Consider the following 20,968-nt stretch of genomic DNA (forward strand, 5'->3'; position numbering starts at 1 on the left):
TCTGTCTCTATGTCTCTCTCTCTGCAGGTATCTTCAGGAGGTAGGCTACACAGACACTATCCTAGACGTTAATGTCTCTCTCTCTCTCTCTGTCCCTCTCTGTCTGTCTCTATGTCTCTCTCTCTCTGCAGGTATCTTCAGGAGGTAGGCTACACAGACACTATCCTAGACGTTCGTTGTCAGAGAGTTCGTTCTCTGTTGGGTTTGTCGTCCTCTCAGCACAACGGCGCCCTGCTCATCAACGGAAACGACGCCAAGAGGAAAGAGCAGGAGCTGAAGAGGTACACACACACACACACACACACACACACACACACACACACACACACACACACACACACACACACACACACACACACACACACACACACACACACACACACACACACACACACACACACACACACGTAGAGGTTTCAAGCTAGTAGACAACTGTCTACAAGACAACCAGTGAACTAGTTTGTAAATGTAGGGTTTCATGCTAGTGAAATGTTTACTAGATAACTAGATAACTTGTTTATGAATGTAGGGTTTAATGCTAGTTGAGAACTATTTATAATTAACTTGTTCGTATTTGTCCTTTAACCTATTAAGACCGGGAGGAACGCATCTGTGTCAATTTTAGATTTCTTTGGCTATTCAAAAATAGCAGATCTACAAGCTGCAAATCTATATATATATTTTAAATTAAAATGTGTAACTCAGCTTCTGGTGATTCTACAAATTCTAAATCCTAACAGTTTTTTTTTTAAACGTACAGTATGTTGCTATATATATCAGTGGTTCTCAAACTTGTCAAAGACCACCCAAAATGTATATGTATTTGTCCGCGGATCCCAATCTCAAAATATTTAGCTCCAGGGACCCCCAGAAACAAAGATTTGAGTTACAAATGTTTGCTTTAAAATATATATACATATTCAAAGATTTGCACAAATGTTCATGATTTTTCCCAGAATAGCAGATCATACAACGCAGACGCGTTGTGAGCTTGTAGACGGAAAAAAAGATTTGGTGTAAATGCAACTTGTGAGCTTGTAGATCAGTGATTTTTGGCGAATAGATTTGGTGTCAAAAAAATAAATAAAGTGGTGCAAGTACAGTTACAACTCATGTCCGTTTTTCCTAAGAATAGAGGATTCATCATTCTGCTCAACTCACACATAAAGATGTATTTTACCCAACACACTTTAACAATGCACGCAGCTTTATGCAATATCCTGTGGCCAGGATTTTAAATATGATGTCATTGGTCTCTGTCCCTTTTCCTTCCATGTATTCCCTAAGACTGAGGCACGGAAGAGGACAATCTAATATCCCATTTGTTTAATATACTGTATAATTGAATGTAAATAAAATTGCAATGTAAATACCTAAATAATATTGCCGTACAGTAAGTTTATGTCCATAACACAATGTAGGCGTTGGTAGAATAGAGGGTGTGCGTCAGTGCAAACATAATTAACATAATTAACATTTTTTTCCTACATTTGTAGAAAAAAAAATATTAATTGACATTTGATCATTCTTTTTATTTTTGTATTTTTTCACTGAGAAAGAATTTAATCCAAACCAGCAAAACGGAATCCAATAACTCTCAGGATAGATCATAGAATAAATAATCCACATAATCTACAACTGAGCAGCCAAAATAACAAATAAATGTTCTCACCAGTTTAATCATCATTGGTAGAAAGTCTCTGGTGTATCACTTACTTGTGAAATAGATTACCCATAAGTGACAAATGCTCTCATGTAAACTATTCTCCTTGTGTTTTAACAACATGACTCCGACTCATGTACATATCATGTGACCAGTGGTGTAAAGTAACTAAGTACAAGTTCGGTCCTCACATCTAGGGTGCCTTTTGTGCCCATGTATGGAGATCCCTGTATCTGTCAGTCCTTGCCCCATATGCCCATATATGGAGACCCCTGATGTCATGTCATCAAAATAGGGCCATATATGGGTATGCTCCCTTTTGTGCCTATATATGGAGATCTCTGTATCCCTGATGTCATCAATATAGGGTTCAAGTGGTTAATGTAAAAACATCACACCCAGTGTGAAGTGAGCGGTGCTATTTATCTGCAAAGATGACAGTATTCAGACCAGTATTCAGACCCTTTGCTGTGACACTAGTATATTTGCACCTCAAAAACAACAGTGGTCATCACAGTGATGCAAGCTCACTTCAAAAAAAAGAAGTAATTTTTGAGCGGTGTAGCCGCTCCTATAGACGGATTTCCGCGCGACGTCATCACAGAGCAGAATGCGCAATCTGCGCATGCCCGGGTGAAGGCGCGTTCGAAAATACAGCCCTGAGCGGCAGTGAGCGCACTGGCCAATACAAACTAATAGGCGAGTGTGCTCCGGTGCGTAATTTCCAAACGCACCCATAGGCTTCCCCCCGCAGCTGCGCGGTCATATTCCTCTCATGTTTACTAACAGGAAACCTCTCTATAAGTGGGTTTGAGACCCATCCGTGGTGAAAGTTTTTCTTTCTGTCGCGAAAATGTGTCTTTCGCTGTTCTGTGATTGGCTGATTGGCTGTGACGTACTGTGATTGGCTAGCGAGACGCATCATAGCTCATGAGGGTCTGGCTACCACAGTCTTATAGACGGATTTCCGCGCGACGTCATCACAGAGCAGAATGCGCAATCTGCGCATGCCCGGGTGAAAGGCGCGTTCGAAAATACAGCCCTGAGCGGCAGTGAGCGCACTGGCCAATACAAACTAATAGGCGAGTGTGCTCCGGTGCGTGATTTCCAAACGCACCCATAGGCTTCCCCCTCCTCTGCGCGGTCATATTCCTCTCATGTTTACTAACAGGAAACCTGTCTATACTGGTGGCCACTGAGAAAGCAGCGGTTGGGGGTGCAATGCCTTGCTCAAGGGCACTTCAGCTGTGTTGCTAGAGTGAGTGAGGGGGGGGGGGGGGGGGGGTGAGTGGTCGCCATTCACTTCCCCATTCAGATTTTTTACCACAGAGCTAATAAGAATAAACCTTCTTAAATCAGGGAAGATGTTGAATTTGGCCTTCCAGGCAGTACCACTTGTCAGCCAGTAGGTGTCCTACCAGACCACAGGATGTCAATAGAAGAGCAGAGAGCAGTAGTGTACTGTGTTCAAGTGTGCATTTACTTTACTAGAGTATTTCCAATTTTCAATACTTTTACTTATACTCCACTACATATCAGAGGCAAATATTGTACTTTTTACTCCACTACAATTATTTGAAAACTTAAGTTACTTTGTAGATTTTGATTATCATTACAAAACATACACTAACCACTTCAGCCCTATGCATACTTAGGCTATTTGAAAAAAGCCGATCTACAAGCTCACAACGCGTCGCTTTTTGGCGCGTTGTGAGCATGTAGATCTTCTTTTTTCAAAGCATTTTCGTACATCTGGAAACTTCTGAAATGGGACATTTAGCAAAATGTGTACTTTTACTTTCAGTACTTATGTATATTTTAATGTGAATATTTTTTTACTTATACTCAAGTACATTTTGAATACCGGACTTTTACTTGTAACAGAGTATTTCTACATAGCAGTATTGATACTTTTACTTAAGTACTTAACAAAATGTGAGTACTTTTTCCACCACTGTGTGGACCAATGGATGCTAAGTTCATTGTTTACACTGTTTATGCGATAGTTTCCAAAGTACTGATGGTTATTTCAATAATACATTGTTTAGACAGATGCTAGGTTGAGGTTCTTGGTTTACCAAGGATCCTAGTGTCTTGAGGCACTGCACTGTCCTCTCTGAATTATGTTAGTGTTTACCTGATCTACAAGCTCACGACACGTCGCAGCTTGTAGATCAGCTATTTGCGGTTTTTAGTTATTTTAAGATCAAAGAGTATTTGAAGTGATCAAACTAGCGGTCATGGGGGGGGGGGGGGGGGGGTAAGATGGTAAAGTGACAATGTTGGGACATTTGAGACCTTTTTAACACCTTGAAAAGCAAAGAAAAAGCAAAGAAAAAGACCATTACTGCATCAGAAGTAATCAACTGGTAGTAATCCTGGTCGCTATACCGCCTCCCCCATGACAGCCGGGGAGCCTGATGGAGGGGAAGGGAACTGGTTGGAATAACGTGTTCCTTCCACGCACTACGTCCAACCGGGGAAACTCCCCTCTGTCAGGTGACAAGAAGGTCAGTTGGCTCTCATGCACTGAAGGAAGCATGAGCTCGGCCCTGGCCTCCCTAGGCCATTGGTTCTCAATGGCCGGGGACCCCCAGGGGTCCTTGAGGGGGTTCCCAGCAAAATGTGTGAATATAGCATCACAATGAATTTAACCTTTAATACTTTGGCTATTCAAAGATAGCAGATCTACAAGCTCATAGCGCGGCACTGAGTGCCACGCTATGAGCTTGTAGATCTGCTATTTTTGAAAAAATCGTGAAGATTCGTGCAAATCTTTGAATATATTTATTTTAAAGCGAAAACAATTTAACACAAATCTTTGCTTCTGGGGGTCCCTGGCACAACATATTTTCAGATGGGGGTCCGCGGCCAAATATATATCAATTTGGGGGTCCCTGGCATGAAAAAGTTTGAGAAGCACTGCCCTAGGCTGTGGGGGACTGGTGTAGGCCTGGTGTAGGGCTGGTGTAGGGCTGGTGTAGGGCTGGTGTAGGGCTGGTGTAGCGCCCAGGATCACTTAGGAAATTGGCACCGGGTGAAAACAATGGGTTACAAAAATCGCGGGATCAATTATTATTATTTCGTTTTTTAAAGAAGTAATCAACAAACTATACTATAAAAACTGGTCAAATTGTCAAATAATACAAGAAAGAGCCAAACATTTTGTACATATGTATCTTCAGTATCTACTGTGAGGCGTCATGAGCTTGTAGATCTGCTATTTTCACAATATGTATTTATTCTGTAAACCTCTCAGTGCTTCATGTAACTCTGAGAGTTTGCAAATGGAACCAAATGGACCCGTCTTACTCACCTGCCAGTGAGGAGGAGCCCCCACCGGGAGGACATCCTACTCCTCCCGTCCAACACTCCCCTGCTGACAGGCTCCGCCCCCAGCCCGTAGGAGTACGTGCGGTGACAAATATCACCCTCCCTGCCCCCGGCTTCCCTCCCCCGAACACGGGCCAATTCACCATATTCACACAGCGGCCATTTTGCTATTAAATAATGCCACCCCGGGTAGTCAATTGTGTTCGTATATAGACAGGTTTCCTGTTAGTAAACATTGAGAGGAATATGACCGCGCAGCTGCGGGGGGAAGCCTATGGGTGCGTTTGGGAATTACGCACCGGAGCACACTCGCCTATTAGTTTGTATTGGCCAGTGCGCTCACTGCCGCTCAGGGCTGTATTTTCGAACGCGCCTTCCACCCCCAGGCATGCGCAGATTGCGCATTCTGCTCTGTGATGACGTCGCTCGGAAACCCGTCTATACTGTAGACGCTTGACAAAGCCGGAAGCACCGCGTTGGAATCTAACCCCCAGGCTCCGCAGAGATCGGCAATTTTTTAAAACATTTTTGAATAGGGCCTAAAGGGATAGTTCACCAAATGTCTTTTTCTTTCTATCGATTAGTCACCCCATGACTTGAATTCATGGATGTTTTTTCTGTTTTTATCGTGTTCCTAAGCCAATAATTTGTTGACCAGCGGACCAGTAAATAAAAAGTAATAAAAAGTAAATTTTATTTGTATCTATTGTTCTGCTTATAAGTTCTGTAATTGAAACTTGAATCAAATAATTGAGAAAATCTGGATCAAGACATTTACTGTGGCTTAGGACTAAATTCGGGATTGGCATCGGACATTAACCCATTGATACCTGGAACGCATCTGTGTCACTTTAGATGTCTTTGGCTATTCAAAAATAGCAGATATACAAGCTCATAGCGCGGCACCGAGTGCCGCGCTACGAGCTTGTAGATCTGCTATTTTTGAAAAATCTTGTAAAAAAAATGTTTTCGATTTTTTTCCGAAAACTGTTAGGATTTTTTTTTTTTTTAAAGAATCGCCTCAGGCCTTAAGGGTTAATGATAATAGTTGTCTTTATTGTCCCCTAAGGATATTTATCTTCACAGTCTGTTCCAACAGAAAAACACATCACCATATAGCACAGAATGACATAACACCAAGACAATACATGAAGTCCCCAGTATACACAAAAAAACATATATCAGCGAGGCAGTTTGTATAATGCTGCAATGGCTGAAAGGACAAAACTCCTACAAAAACAAACCTTTTTTCCATTTCAAAGTTCTGTATCTTCGTCCAGATGGCCATGAGCAGTGACTATGTTGTATTGGCTATTCAAAAATAGCAATATACAAGCTCATAGCGTGGCACCGAGTGCCGCGCTATGAGCTTGTAGATCTGCTGTTTTTGGAAAAATCATGAAACATGTTGCAATTCTTTGAATACATATATTTTTGAACCGAACATTGTAACTCAAATCTTTTGCTTCTGGGGGATTCTACGAAATAATGTCTTCTAAATCCTAACAGTTTTTTTGAAAAAAAACTGAAGTTGCTATAATCAATGGTTCTCAAACGTTTTCATGTCAAGGGCCCCCACAATTATATGTATTTGGCCGCGGACCCCCATCTCAAGATATGTTGTTCCAGGGACCCCCCAGAAGCAAAGACTTGAGTTAGAAAATATATATATATATATATATATTCAAAGATTTGCGCAATGTTCACGATTTTTTTAATAGTCAAAGTATAAAATAATGGTTAAAGTGGTTACACAGATGCGTTCCCGGTTTTAATGGGTTAATGTAGGTTTCAAAGCTACAGTAAATACTCCAGAGCTTCACATTAGTGTCCTGATGTAGAACTGGCATGTGAAAGTGTCGTCTCCTCTAGGACCGTCACGATTACACATTTATGTTGACGATCAATTGTCACACAAATAATTGTGATTAACGATTAATTGTGTTTTTGGCATTGGAACATATGAGTACAATTTGAGTACAACAACAAGACCGGAAGGCCATCAAACAAAACAATGATTTTTAATTGACAAAAATGAAAAATGTAATTTAAATTTAACTTAATATATTTTTTAATACTTTTACATTTTTTTTGTAGAGTCACTGGACTCATTTGAAGATATGTATGGGTATGAATTCAAAAGACACTGGTGTTTAAATATTGACAGGAATGAGGCACAGGATAAATGGTACAATCAGTTGGGGCAGTGTGGGTCACTGTGGACATATATTTATTTGAGGGGCAGAAGACTTTGACATGTTTATTCTCCATGTTGACAATTTGTTCTTTGATCTGTGCCCATGTGACACAACAGATATAGCTAAACTGCCACATAGATGTTTGATTTATGTTAAACTCAAAGACCTTTTATTTGTGTTATTTATTTCAGACCAAATATATACAGTAACACCTATTATCACCCCCTGAAACTCCTGTATGCTGGATTCATTTCATTTACTAAATAACCCTCTGATATAAAGGACTCTCTGACAGGAATCATTTCCATAGATAGCATACACTTAAAAAGTTGCTTTTATTTTCTTAGTTTTTTATGTCACGGTAAAATCTCCATCCCACATCAAGTACATTAAAAGTAAAAGACACAAGTACAAAGTACATACAGAGAGAGAGAGTTTTATTGACATATAGTTAAAACAGAGGACAGATACTGGTACACTGGTCAACGTTAAATTTGTCTCCCCCCCAACAAAAAAAAAATCCAATGACATTTGGAAATACATTCCCCCCCCCCCCCCCCTTTTTATTGCTCCCTTCTGTAGTTATTTTTTTTCTATACTTTTTTTTGGTGTTTTAAAAAAAAAAAACATTGAAAAATGACATTTGAAAAGAAAACAACATACTGACAGACATTTTAGAACAAATTAAAAACATAACAAAAACAAACCCTGGCTACATTTTACATGAATAAAAAGAAACCTTTTTTAAAAAGCTTTTTTTTTTCTTTTTGTCCTCCTCTACCCCTTTTCTAACAACTATTGGCACCTGTTGCTAGGCAGAAAAAAAAAAACGGGTCTCCCTCCGCCAGGAGCCCGGTCCCCGCCGGCCCGGTGCAGGGAGATCACCCATACAGCGCACAGGGAGGGCCCCCTCCCCTTTCATTAAATAAAAACAGGTAGACCAGGGTTTCTACAAATGTCTTCTAAATCAGTAGTTCTCAAACTGTTTCGTGGCAAGGACCCCCAAAATCATATGTATTTGGCTGCGGACCCCCCATCTCAATCTTTTTTTGTGCCAGGGACCCCCCCCCCCCAGAAGAGAGGGTTTGTGTAAAAAAAAAAATCAAGATTTTTTACTTTTTTTTCTAAAATAGCTGCAGCGCGGCACGAAGTGACGTGCTGTGAGCTTGTAGATCTGCTATTTTTGTAGATCTGTAGATCTCCCTTTTTGTAGATTTTTGTAGATTGTAGATTTTTGTCGATCTGTAGATCTCCTTTTTTTGTAGAACGTTTTGTAGATTGTAGATTTTTGTAGATCTTGTAGATCTGCTATTTTATCAATAGCCAACGCTTTCCCGGTTTTAATGGGTTGAAGTGGTTAATTGAATGAAAACAGGTGCACCAGGGTTGAAGAGGTTAACTCATCTGTGTGTGTGTCATCAGAGGTGCACCTGTCCTGCAAACTCAATTATTAACCATCAACTCTCTTAAAGCAGACTTGGCGGCTGGCGTCGTCTGCTGTGATGATCTGGTTCATCCACCCGGCCATCGAGGTGACGTTGCCGTACAGATGAGGATATCTGCTGCTGCCCCAACCACGGTAGAATATACCATTCAGCGTCCAGGAGGCATTGTCGTTCTCACACATCAGTGGTCCTCCCTCGTCATACTGAAACAAAAGGAAGTTGTGTTTTTCAATGTGTGTTTCTATGTGTAAATAAATAATAATAAATATAATAAATAAATATCATGTTAATGTTTTCATCTCTGTGTTACTCACCCTGGAGGGATAGGACTTAGAGGCTGCAGTACAGAACGTAGTGTTGGTGATCCATTTGTCATAAGGATAGTCACGTCTACATTGATCATTTGTGATGATGGTGGCAGAAGTCTCATGGAGCAGGTCAGTGATCCATGGTGATGGTTCTGGAGTGAAAAAACACACAGGATTCAAAGGTGAGGACTTTGTACACAGTCATCTATAAATACAGAGGAAAATTTAATTCCATTACAAGATACATATTTTAACCACTTTTTAACCCCTCATTTTTGCATGTCATTATAGGAAAAAAACGTACGTATGTATTTATTTATTGTTCACACATTTTCAAAAATAGTGAAAAAAGCGATCTACAAGCTCACAACATGCTGTGGTGTGATGTGAGCTTGTAGATCATCTATTTTCACTCTGAATATAATATTGAGATTATGAATTGCCAGTGAAGTCTCTAAGCAGAAGTACAGGAAGTCCCGCCCTAAAGCCCTCAAGGAAGTTACGTTAATGCTGTGCAGATCTGTTTACATCCCAGGACATGAATGTGTGTTTATGTTGTTTCCTCACCTGGGTGGTCTCTGGTCCGCCCCCATCCAGTGATAAAGCAGGTCTTGCCAGCAGGGGGGAAGTCACCAGCCTCAGGGACACACACAGTTTTAACATTCTTGTTAAACTTCACAGGGCTGGCGAGTTTGGCCAACCTCATGGCATACTGAGGCCAGTTCGATTCGGTGTAGTTGGGGTGTATGAAGACCTATCAGAGAAATGACAGACACATGTTTAGATTAACCACATAAGATAAAATATTGATCAAACCATCTGATTCCATCCAGAGAGGCCAAACATCAGATTTGGTGTGTCAGTGTGTACATAGTGTTAGTTATGTAATATGTTCTGACACATGTTTGATGTTCATACCTGTTCAACCTTGATCCTCTGAGTGTCCTCAGTGGTAGAGGAAAGGTCATGAGCTCCCAACACCATATAGTCACCAGAACTGGAGAAGACAACAAAAACAAATGATTATTTCACTTTAATTCCATTATCAATAAGTAACTATATTCACATGTGTCCATAAGTAGCAGAGCCACTGGTTGGTTGTTAAATTTGACATATTTAACCACTTTAGCCCTACACACTTCGTTGTGCAATGAATAGCGAAAATAGCCGATCTACAAGGTCAAAACGCGTTGGTGAATTTGTAGATCAGCTATTTTCACTTGTCTTTTGATTTTTTTTTGTCCATTTTGTGACATCTTGCACCTATAATGACTAATGACCAGAATAGTGAGGCCAGATTGAAAGAGATGAAGAGACAGAGTGATAATAAACTGTGTTTACTTATATGTCATGGTTATGTATGTTTGTATTACCTTGCGTAGTACTCAGTCGCAACAAAATACTGATTAATCAGTGCTGCACCCCCATAAAAGCGTCCATCGGGTAACTGAAAGGTAAAAGGTAAAGTGTGAATCAAAGGCAGACATATTGTGAGCTTGTAGGTCGGCTCTTTTTGCCGTGTGACACCGTCGTACAATGGAGCATAAATGAAGCACTTCTCCAAGATATGACCTTGTTCTATTGGCTCAGCTCCAACACTTTCTATACATTCTGAAAATAGCCGATCTACAAGCTCTCATCTATGCGTTGTATAAAGTACATTTATATGTATAATGTATATTTACCTCGTAATACACCATCCAGGGCCAGGAATGTGGAGCAGCCACTTGACCGTTGATGATACGTACAGCTGCATGCTCGTCTCGAGCCTCGTCCTTGTCTTGTCCAACTGCAGGCGGCCGAGTCCCGCACTCTGGAAGTGGATCTCTCATCTCTACACATGATAAAACACACCAGGACAGCTCTAAATACATACAATTAAATAGCTTACATCTAATGAGACACACACACGCACACACACACACACACACACACACACACACACACACACACACACACACACACACACACACACACACACACACGCACACACGGCATTGCTTCAATGACTGTGTACCAGGACGTTAAAACATGAACACACCTTCAATGGCAGAGGTGATGAACTCCTTGCTGAGCGTCCAGTAAACGGTGGGCACGCCTGGAATGCCACAAGTTTGAGGTCCGCGTATCACAAACCCTGCCATCACCGAATCATCTCCCTGTTTGACGATGAGAGCACCTCCAGCGTCCCCCTGATAAAACACAAGTAAAGCATTTTTAACTCTCCTAGCGCTCAGTTACTGTTGAAGCACACTGTTACATTCTTACAATGTAAAGTCTTTACATTTTCTTACATTAATTGACTCTATTTCAGCGTACTAACTTTCCAGGAAGAGAGAAAGGCTGTAGTAATTGTGAAGTGCTCCATTAACCCATTAAGACCAGGGACGCATCTGTGTCATTTTAGATTTCTTTGGCTATTCAAAAATAGCAGATATACAAGCTCGTAGCGCGGCACCGAGTGCCGCGCTACGAGCTTGTAGATCTGCTATTTTTGAAAAATCGTGAACATTTGTAACTCAAATCTTTGCTTCGATCTGGGGGTCCCTGGAACTAAATATTTTGAGATGGGGGTCCGCGGCCTCAGGTCTTACTGGGTTAAGATTTGAATGGCATTCTTACTTTGCACGTGTCCTGGCCTCCTTTCAGGTTTCCTGCGCAGATCATGTTGCGATCCACCCGTCCGCCGTAGATTCGCTTGCAATCTCTATGGTCGGTTACGGTAACATTGACTCCTTGAAGCGCTCTAGGTGGTGGCAGTTCTCCTATAAATACGAACAAACAACTTTCAACCCTGCGACCCTATTTTGGGCATGTTATGATTGCAAAAACATTTTCAGAAAATAGCAGATCTACAAGCTCACATTGTGTGACAATGGCTTAAGTGTTTACCTACAGTGAACAGTGGAACCATTTAAAAATGGAAACCTTGAAAAATGTCATTATTTATGCGATTATTGTAGATCTGCTGTTTTCACCTAAATGTTGGCCTATTATAACATGGTGCCATTTTGGGCATCCCGTGCTTACCTGATTCGATGTCACCCCAGCCGTACACGATTCCTTTGGTGCCTGTAGGAAACAAGCTGCCGTCGTCTGCCAGGCATACAGGTTGGATGTCTTCAGTGAAGACGACCGGAGACGCCATTTTCAGCAGAGCTTGGTCGTTGCGCCATCGCCCGCTATAGGAAGATGAGAATAATCCAATATTATATATATAGTTATTAATAGCACAATAAAAACTTTGATTTTGATTAGCCGTGCAGTGCACATCCTTACTTTTCATCCCACTTTGGGTGGATCCTGAAATCATTAACGCGTCTGGTCTCACCGCCCTCGTCATTCAGGTTGGTCCTTCCAAACTGGACTATCAGGTCAGTCGTTGGGTTGAGTTTCCTGGAAGAAAAAACAAATATGCCATTTAGTGATTGTCTTTTTTGCCAGACCCAGGGGGTCGGCCTACATGAGGCTTTGTCTGTCGGTCGGTCGGTCGGTCTGTCCCTCTTTTCCTCTGCACACACGTCATGCGAAGTGTGTGGCCATTCAGATTTCAACCACTAGGGGTCTGGCAGTACCAGGTCTCCTGGTTCAATTGTTCAATTTAGACGGCTTTAATCCATGCCATGCATCTATTATATTAAAGATAGCTGAATGAACTTACTTGAGGCATTGTGCAGGAAGGTAAATGTGCTGGCTGTCCACGATGATCCCACTGCAAATATGATTTCTAGATTCTCCACGGACTCGTTGAACGCTGACAGCAGACGGAAGCTTTGCTGGTATTCCGCCAACAATGAATACGTCCTGATTCGTAGTTACACCTGCAGCCACCGCACACACTGGAACAGAGATCAGACATATAATTAAATTAACCACTACCTACGATTAGGCTATTCTTTGTTAAAAAAAGAACAAAATTAGAAGTGGAATATTAGATTTGCCTTACCGCCGAGTGCAAATGACACACCAACGATGGTGATCAGAATGGCAGCAGCCACGATGTGAGGACGGCTCCACCATTTGGACTGGGCTCCTGACAGACACACACACACACACACAGGGAGAAAGAAAGTAAGTGGGTTTCACAAGCTCACGATGCTCTCCAAATGTTATATATATTATATATATAATTAAATTAATAAATAATTGTACAGGGGCTTACCTCCATTTTCAGCTTCCTGTTGGTTGAATGGCTGGTCAGCCATCTTGGCACAGAGGACAGCAGATATCTGAAATAACAAGGACACTTTGCTTCGCTCTTAGAGGTAGTTGATGTCTTCGGTATCACAGATGAAAGAGAATGACTTATTGGATTTCATTTCATTTATACTCTTGGCTGTGGTGCTATGTCATTTGGGTGATGTCAGTCATATCCATATATGGAGCCCCAATGTCAGTAATGCCCAAATAGGGTTTGTGAGGTCAGGCTGACACTTGTGTTCTTTCGGTTAGCTCCATATATGGGGCTCTAGGAGGGGGTCTCTGATGGCAGAGCTTGGTATGTCAGTTATCTCCATATATAGAGTTCCTGGAGAGATTCTGTGATTTCAGACTTGGGTAGGTCAGTTATCTCCATATATGGGCTGCCGGACCACCATCGAGGAGCCTAGGAGCCAGCTTCACACGATACACCACCTCCCCCACTCTCTCGACCACATAGCAGGGCCCAATCCGTGCGCTGTCCAACTTGGGACAGCGGCCCTTCACTCTCTTGGGCCCATTCACCCAGACCAAGTCCCCAGCCTGGAAGTCCTGACCTTTGACGAATGCGTCATGGCCGCGCTTCTGACGGGCTCCCGCCTGTTCTGCCTGCTGCCTGGCGAAGCCGTGGGCCAGTTCCATCTGGTCCTGTAACTTTCTGGCATATTCCGGCCCAGCTAAAGCGTCTGGCGCATCAGGCTGCCGTCCATAGGCCAGGTCAGGTGGCGTCCTCAGCTCCCTGCCCAACATCAACAAGGCAGGAGTGGACTCTTGGACAGCACTTCGACACGCCATGAGGATAAGTGGTATCTGCAAGTACCAATGACTCTGATCAGGGGCAGCGGTGAGAGTCAACTGGGCATTTAGGGTCCGCATGAAACGCTTCAAGAGGCCATCGACCTGTGGATGAAGTGGAGTGGTCCTAGTCAGATCTCCCCACCCTCTCTCTCTCTCACTGGTAACAAGGCCTGACAGACAACATCGCCAGCTTGTAGGTTTTCCGCTTCACGTTGTTCAGCTCGGTCACAGTGGCCACAGCCTGGGGCACACGGTCGGCGTGAGAGACGTGTCTGCATTTGCGTGGCTCACACCCGCTCTGTGCTGTATGGTGAACTGAAAGGCCTGTAGCTGCTCCATCCATCTGGCAGCTTGTCCCTCTGTCTCCTTGAATGATATGAGCCACTTCAAACGCAGCATGGTCAGTACGGATGGTCAATGGAAGGCCACAGAGGATGTGCTTGAAGTGCTCCACTGCATCAATCACCGCCAACAGTTCTCTGCGAGTGACTGCGAGTAGTTCTTCGCCGGTTTGTCGAAGGTGCGACTGCGATAGGCAATAACATGTTCCCCCTCCGGCTGAGAGAGCGCAGCACTAAGGCCTGTGTTGCTAGCATCTGTGTCAAGGACAAAGGGAAGCTCTGGGTTGGGTGCAACCAGCACCGGGTCCTTACATAAGGCCCGTTTCAGCCTCTGGAGGGCTGCCCCCTGGTCCAGCCCCCACGCACAAGACGTGTCCTTATACAGCAACTGGAACTTAGGCGCAGCCACAGAAGAGAACCCAACCACAAAACGTCTATAGTAGGACTATTAGTAGGTCTATAGTGGGGGCAGGCCAATCTCGGACAGCTGCTACCTTGTCTGGCTCCGTCATGATGCCAGCTCCACTGACTCTTTGACTTAAGAAGGAGACCTCTTGTTGCAGGAAGCTGCACTTCGCAGGGTGAAGTTTCAGGCCTGCGCACTTGATCCGCTCTAGCATCTCTCTCAGGTTCTCAAGTGCTGACTCGAAACTGGGGCACAGACATTTAGGTTTCGTTTGGATATAAGGACATAATAGACACTCTCGGAACCGCGGATACAAGAGGCCGTTCGGACCTTAAAGAGGGGCTGTTTATTATTGTTTGTAAAGCGAGTAAGCGACCGTCCGTGATAGCGCCCTGAATATGTAACTGATGTTGTGTCTTTTGTTTGTTACCTGTTTATATAATGTCATTTGAAATGTATTTGACCCCTCATTTATAAGATAATAAATATAAATGTAAAATCAAATATGAAATAATAAAAAAGAAATGTAATAAAGTATGTGTCCCTTTTATGCCCATATATGGAGATCTCTGTATCTATAAATCCATGTACCTTTTAAGCCTATATATGGAGATTGGGGATCCCTGATGTCATCAGTATATACCCATAAATTGTTATGCCCATATATGGGCATATAAGTCAGATTGGAAGTTCTGGACAACTGGATATCCATAATGCCTATATATGGACATTTCGGGGGGCGTGGCAGCTAAAATGAATATCAAATATCTAAATAGTAAATACAAGCAACTTAAAGGGATATTTCACTTTCCCCAAAAAATTGGGTAATTTTATCGTCTACTCAGACACGTCCATTTTATCGTCTACTTATCAGACACGCCCCCTTCCTATACAAACCCATTGTAACTTCAAACTCCATTTTAACCATGTTAGTTGCATTTACTGTAAATTCAACAACCAAACAATTCAGAATGTATAGCACCGTATTATGCCAAATTAAAGTAAACAAAATTAGAATGATGTATAGTGAGACTATCTAAGCTAAACTAAACTTAAAAGGGGCATTTCACTTTAAAAGACTTCTGTCTGAAATGAGCAACTGAATATGGGCTCAATGTGAACATATAACAGAAAGTACAATTGTAGATTGGCTATTTTTGCTACTTCTGCCTGGCTGACACTATTGTACGACGAAGTAAGGGATTCAAAAACATACAATGTTGAAAAATAGAGGTGCAAGGTTTCTGCCAAAGGGCGAAATGATGAGCCTTGCAATCGTTCCAATACAGAGTGGACTGTAGTGTATTGGCATCTCCACCAAGTGGCAGTGTAACCGTGGGTATAAATGCTGGGTGTCCTGCGTTGTACTGTATCTTTAAAAACATAAACATAAACACACAGGATTCGTTGCTCTAGGTCAATATGCCAGCAAATCAAACTTGACAGAAACGGGTGAAAATCAGTTCTTAAAGAATTGCATTGTGATGACCCTTGCTGTCATTATATCCACTATTTTCAGATGTGGATATGTGAGGACCGTGAGAGGTCAAATTCAAGATGGCCCATAAAACAATTGAGAAAATGTGTTTAGATCAAGGTCAATGAACACATTTGTGTGTGTTGAATTCAGTGTTTTAGCTTGTCTTTGAGCCTGTGACAGATGTGGTGCATTTGATACTCAGCTTGATTTGACTGTAGAGAAACGGATTGACAACACCAGACTGAAAAACCATGTAGAGGTAGAGGTTTTGGTGCTGTGTGGGATTTTAGGCACTGAGAGAATGCTTTCTCTCTGGTGGGTGAAGAGACATAGAAGAGAGGGATTGACATTTCCACAGAGAGTTTATATAAATGAGACAAGATCTCACAAGGGTACCAGATCGTATAAACCTGATAGGAGAGATATACTGTATTTGAATTTAAGGATCTGAACCCGGGACCTCTCGCACGCGAAGTGAGGATCAAACCCCTAGACCATACATGGGCAACTGGCGGCCCGGGGGCCACATGCGGCCCCCACCTTCATTTAATGAGGGCCCGCAGGTTGATTTCGGAATACTGATATATCATTGATTTCAGCTGTTCCAATTCCAAACATGCAAACATGACCCGCTTCAATTACTTCACTATATATTAGTAGCTTAATGACTGGTATTACATTTCTATTGTCTTATTTATGTCCAATGTATTTGTATTTAAGTTCATAAAGTTAACATAAGTATAACTAAATGCATTTGAAATTGAATAAAAATGTAACTTTTCAGGATTCCAATTAAAAAGTAGCAAAAATAGCAGATTTACAACCTTTGTGTCATAGAATGGCAAAGTACGGCATTCATTTACGGAAAAAGTACGGAGATAAGAGGTGTCTGCCCAACAGTATATATGCAATGTGGCCCTCTGGAGTGAGTGTGGAAATATAGTGGCCCTCTCCATCATCAAAGTTGCCCACCGCTGCCCGAGACCAACAAGCCCCATCAGGACTATCAGTCACCAGAAGCAGGGCTGTGTGCATTCAAGGAGTCTAACATGGAGTTTGAAGTTCAATGGGCTTATAGGATGGAGGGAGGCGTGTCTGATGAAATGAATATGAAATATCTAAATATTGAATGAAGCAACTTAAAGACTGTGTGGGTGGGTCCACACAAAAACAGTCTGGTTGGATGTAAAAATTACCCCATAGGTATTTTAAATTCCCCATAACAGCCAAACATTTTCTCTCTCTCTCTCTCTCTCTCTCTCTCTCTCTCTCTCTCTCTCTCTCTCTCTCTCTCTCTCTCTCTCTCTCTCTCTCTCCACACATTGTCTCTCAGACACACTAAAGCCGTCAGAGTGATGGTGGTTTATTGGATCCTAAATGTGGTCGCTCAGTGAGGCTGTGATTATCGTGATTATACTCTGGTATACACGCACCCGCACACGCACACGCACACACACACACACACACACACACACACACACACACACACACACACACACACACACACAAAGTTTAATGCTCTGCTATTTAATTTGTCAGGCCATCAAGCAGAGACTGTTATCTGTACACCACAGCTCTTCTCTCTCTCTCTCTCTCTCTCTCTCTCTTGCTCTCTCTCTCGCTCTCCACGCACGCAAGCATTTTGTTATAATATTCAAAATCTCTCTAATAATCTCTCTTAGTAACTAAAGTTTCAAATAATTGTAGTAGAGTAAAAGTACAATATTTGCCTCTGAGATGTAGTGGCGTAGAAGTAAAAGCATTGAAAAATGGAAATACGTAAGTAAAGTAAAAAATCCTCTAACTTTTGCTATAGTACAGTACTTGAGTAAATGTACTTCATTACTTTACACCACTGGTCACAGAGAAGCCTCCTGTAGACACATTTTCCCCATATGTTTAAGTTCAGCAGCACACATTCATATTTCAATGTATTTCATGCTGCTTGTTACTTGTAGATTCCCAGTCACACAGAAGGTACACATTCTGTTGTGACTGGAATCTCTTTAATATCTTTTTGGTTTATCTGCACAGGAAGACGCTGTAATGGGGGAGCGGCCTGTTGAAGCCTAGCTGTGTAGTTGGGTGATTGGTGCCTGAAGATCTGATTGAGGAGGAGCCTGTTAATCCTGTTAGCTGATTGATTAGAACATATTGGCTGGAAGGTTCGAATACTGTGGTTGGTTGATTGGTAATAAGGGTGGAGTCTGCAGAGTATATACAGGAAACAGCTCAGTAGAAGAAGTGTGGGCTGCCATGAGGAGAGGGTGACACTTTGTTTTTCCCCATTCATTTGCAGTGTTTATTGATTGGTTGAATACTTTAACAGTTTACAAAAAGTACAGAGGTACAGTCATGCAATAATGCTAAAAGGATAACACAGAAAGCCCAGATTTCTGAGTTGCAAATTGTTTGCAGTTTCTTGTCCTGGCCTGGATCCAATAAAAAAATGTATATTTTTTGCTGATCCTGATCCATCTTTGAACTGGTTTTCACTGACTTTGTGCTGATCTACACTCCGAGTGCCACGCTATGAGCTTGTAGATCTGCCATTTTTGAAAAATCATAAATTTGTCCAAATCTCTGAATATCTATCTTATAATAAATGCACCGACTCTCTGTATGTATGTAGGTCTCAGGACTCAGTCGGATAGGCGGTTGTGCAGAACCAGCAGAAAAGGCTCTGGCTGTGGCCTAAATGAGCCAATTGATTGCCATGTCAACCCCAGCCCAAGCTTCATTTGCCAAATTCCCCACACCTGCCCAATTCCCCACACCTGCCCTTTGATTAGTTAGTCAGTCCACTTCTCAGTCAGTTTGCACTCTTCAGACATTCTCCACAGACGTTTTTACCACTCACTGCACAAGGACTTTCCACAACTGCTGGTCCCCCCCATATGCCCATAATAGAGAACATCAGGGATCTCCATATATGGCCATAAAAGGGATACAGGCAGACAGACAGGTGCAGAGATCTCGGGTATAACGGGTATTGCATAACAGGGTGGGGCATGCATTCCCTATTTCCATCGTTCCCAACTTGCATCGTTCCGAAGTAGGCCGGTGTCCGATGGGCACAGGTCTAGTATTTTTTAAAGCGAACATTTGTAACTCAAATCTTTGCTTCTGGGGGGTCCCTGGAACTAAATATTTTGAGATGGGGGTCCGCGGTCAAATGCATATCTAAAAATGTTTTCTAAATCCTAACCATATGTTGCCATGTCAGTGGTGCTCAAACTTTGTCATGTCAAGGACCCCCAAAATTATGACCAAGGCTGATTGACATGGCAGCCAGGAGAATGAGGCTGGTCGGTCACTGCCATTGACACCTGGAAGCTCCAAGCAGGGGAGGAAAGCACTGGAGAGCTAGCCAGATGTATGGAGGATGGAGATGACTGGAGACGGCGCTGGAGGGCTCATCTGAGGATGAATTAGAGATTGCGGGGCTCTATCTCTCTATCCAAAGTTTGACCCTGGCCATCACTTACACAACTGAATAAGTCAAGTAGAAGACGGCTCAAGGTAGGAACCTTTTTTTTCTTTCTTTATTTTTTAGATTTCTTTGGGTGATTCAAAAATAGCAGATCTACAAGCTCATAGCTATGAGCTTGTAGATCTGCTATTTTTGAAAAATCGTGAAAATTTGTGCAAATCTTTGAATATATATATATATATTTAAAGCGAACATTTTTAACTAAAATCTTTGCTTCTGAGGGGGAGGGGGGGGGGTCCCTGGAACAAAAGGTTTTCAGTTGGGGGTCCGCTGCCAAATACATATAATTTTGGGAGGTCCTTGACATGAAAAAGTTTGAGCACCACTGAATTTTTTTTTGATAGGATTTAGAAGACATTTGTAGAATCCCCAGGAGCAATAAGATTTGAGTTACAAATGTTTGCTTTGAAATATATATACATATTCAAAGATTTGCACATATTTTCACGATTTTTCCAAAATAGCAGATCTTGAAGAAGCTTTTCCACAGAGAGTTTATATAAATGAGACAAGATCTCACAAGGGTACCAGATCGTATAAACCTGATAGGAAGCTTGTATATCTGCTAATCTTTTAATAGCCAAAGAAATCTATTGAATCAACTGTAGTCGTGTGATTGTTGTTGTTTCGTAGGAAGATCTGTAGACGCTGATACAGTAACACGTCTACTTGAAGATGAATGCACTGACAAGTTTTTCTGCTGAAACATAAGTCCTTCAATATCTGTTGAAGCTGATAGAAGGCTGACTACTGTATGTGGTACCATTCTTGTGCCTTTGTATATCTTCATCCTTTGTTACTCTTATTTAACTATGTATAATAACTGCAATTTGTAGGAAGCTTGCTCAATTATTTCACCCAATCAAACGTTTATACCTGGTTTAAACTTGATGTAACAAGACTTCAATAACCTGAAGTTAACGTTGTTATTGGCCAACCATAATGGCCGTGTTATTATTGGTGCAACAACCCTACTGATTGTAGAGCCCCACCGATATATTGGCCAGTCGTTGGCCATATGTCGGTGTGTATTATTGATGTAATGACCTTTAAGCTGGTCATTATCAGCCGTAAAAGCACAGGGGTCCCAATCGTTTCCATGCCAACGACCCCTAAACAGGCATACATAGTCTCGATAGGCCCGCTATTACAGAAAGAGCTTTAAAAAAAGATACGAAAAAGAAAAATCTACAAGGTCACAGCGCATCACATCGCATCATTTTTTAAAGAGTCCGCAAATGTTATATTTTAATAGAGTCCAAGGTGAAGCATGCACATCCAAAAATAAAGCTGCACAGGTGCT

This window comes from Gymnoscopelus microlampas (genome assembly GCF_963454915.1).
Source record: "Gymnoscopelus microlampas genome assembly, chromosome: 20".
Classification (NCBI taxonomy): domain Eukaryota; kingdom Metazoa; phylum Chordata; class Actinopteri; order Myctophiformes; family Myctophidae; genus Gymnoscopelus; species Gymnoscopelus microlampas.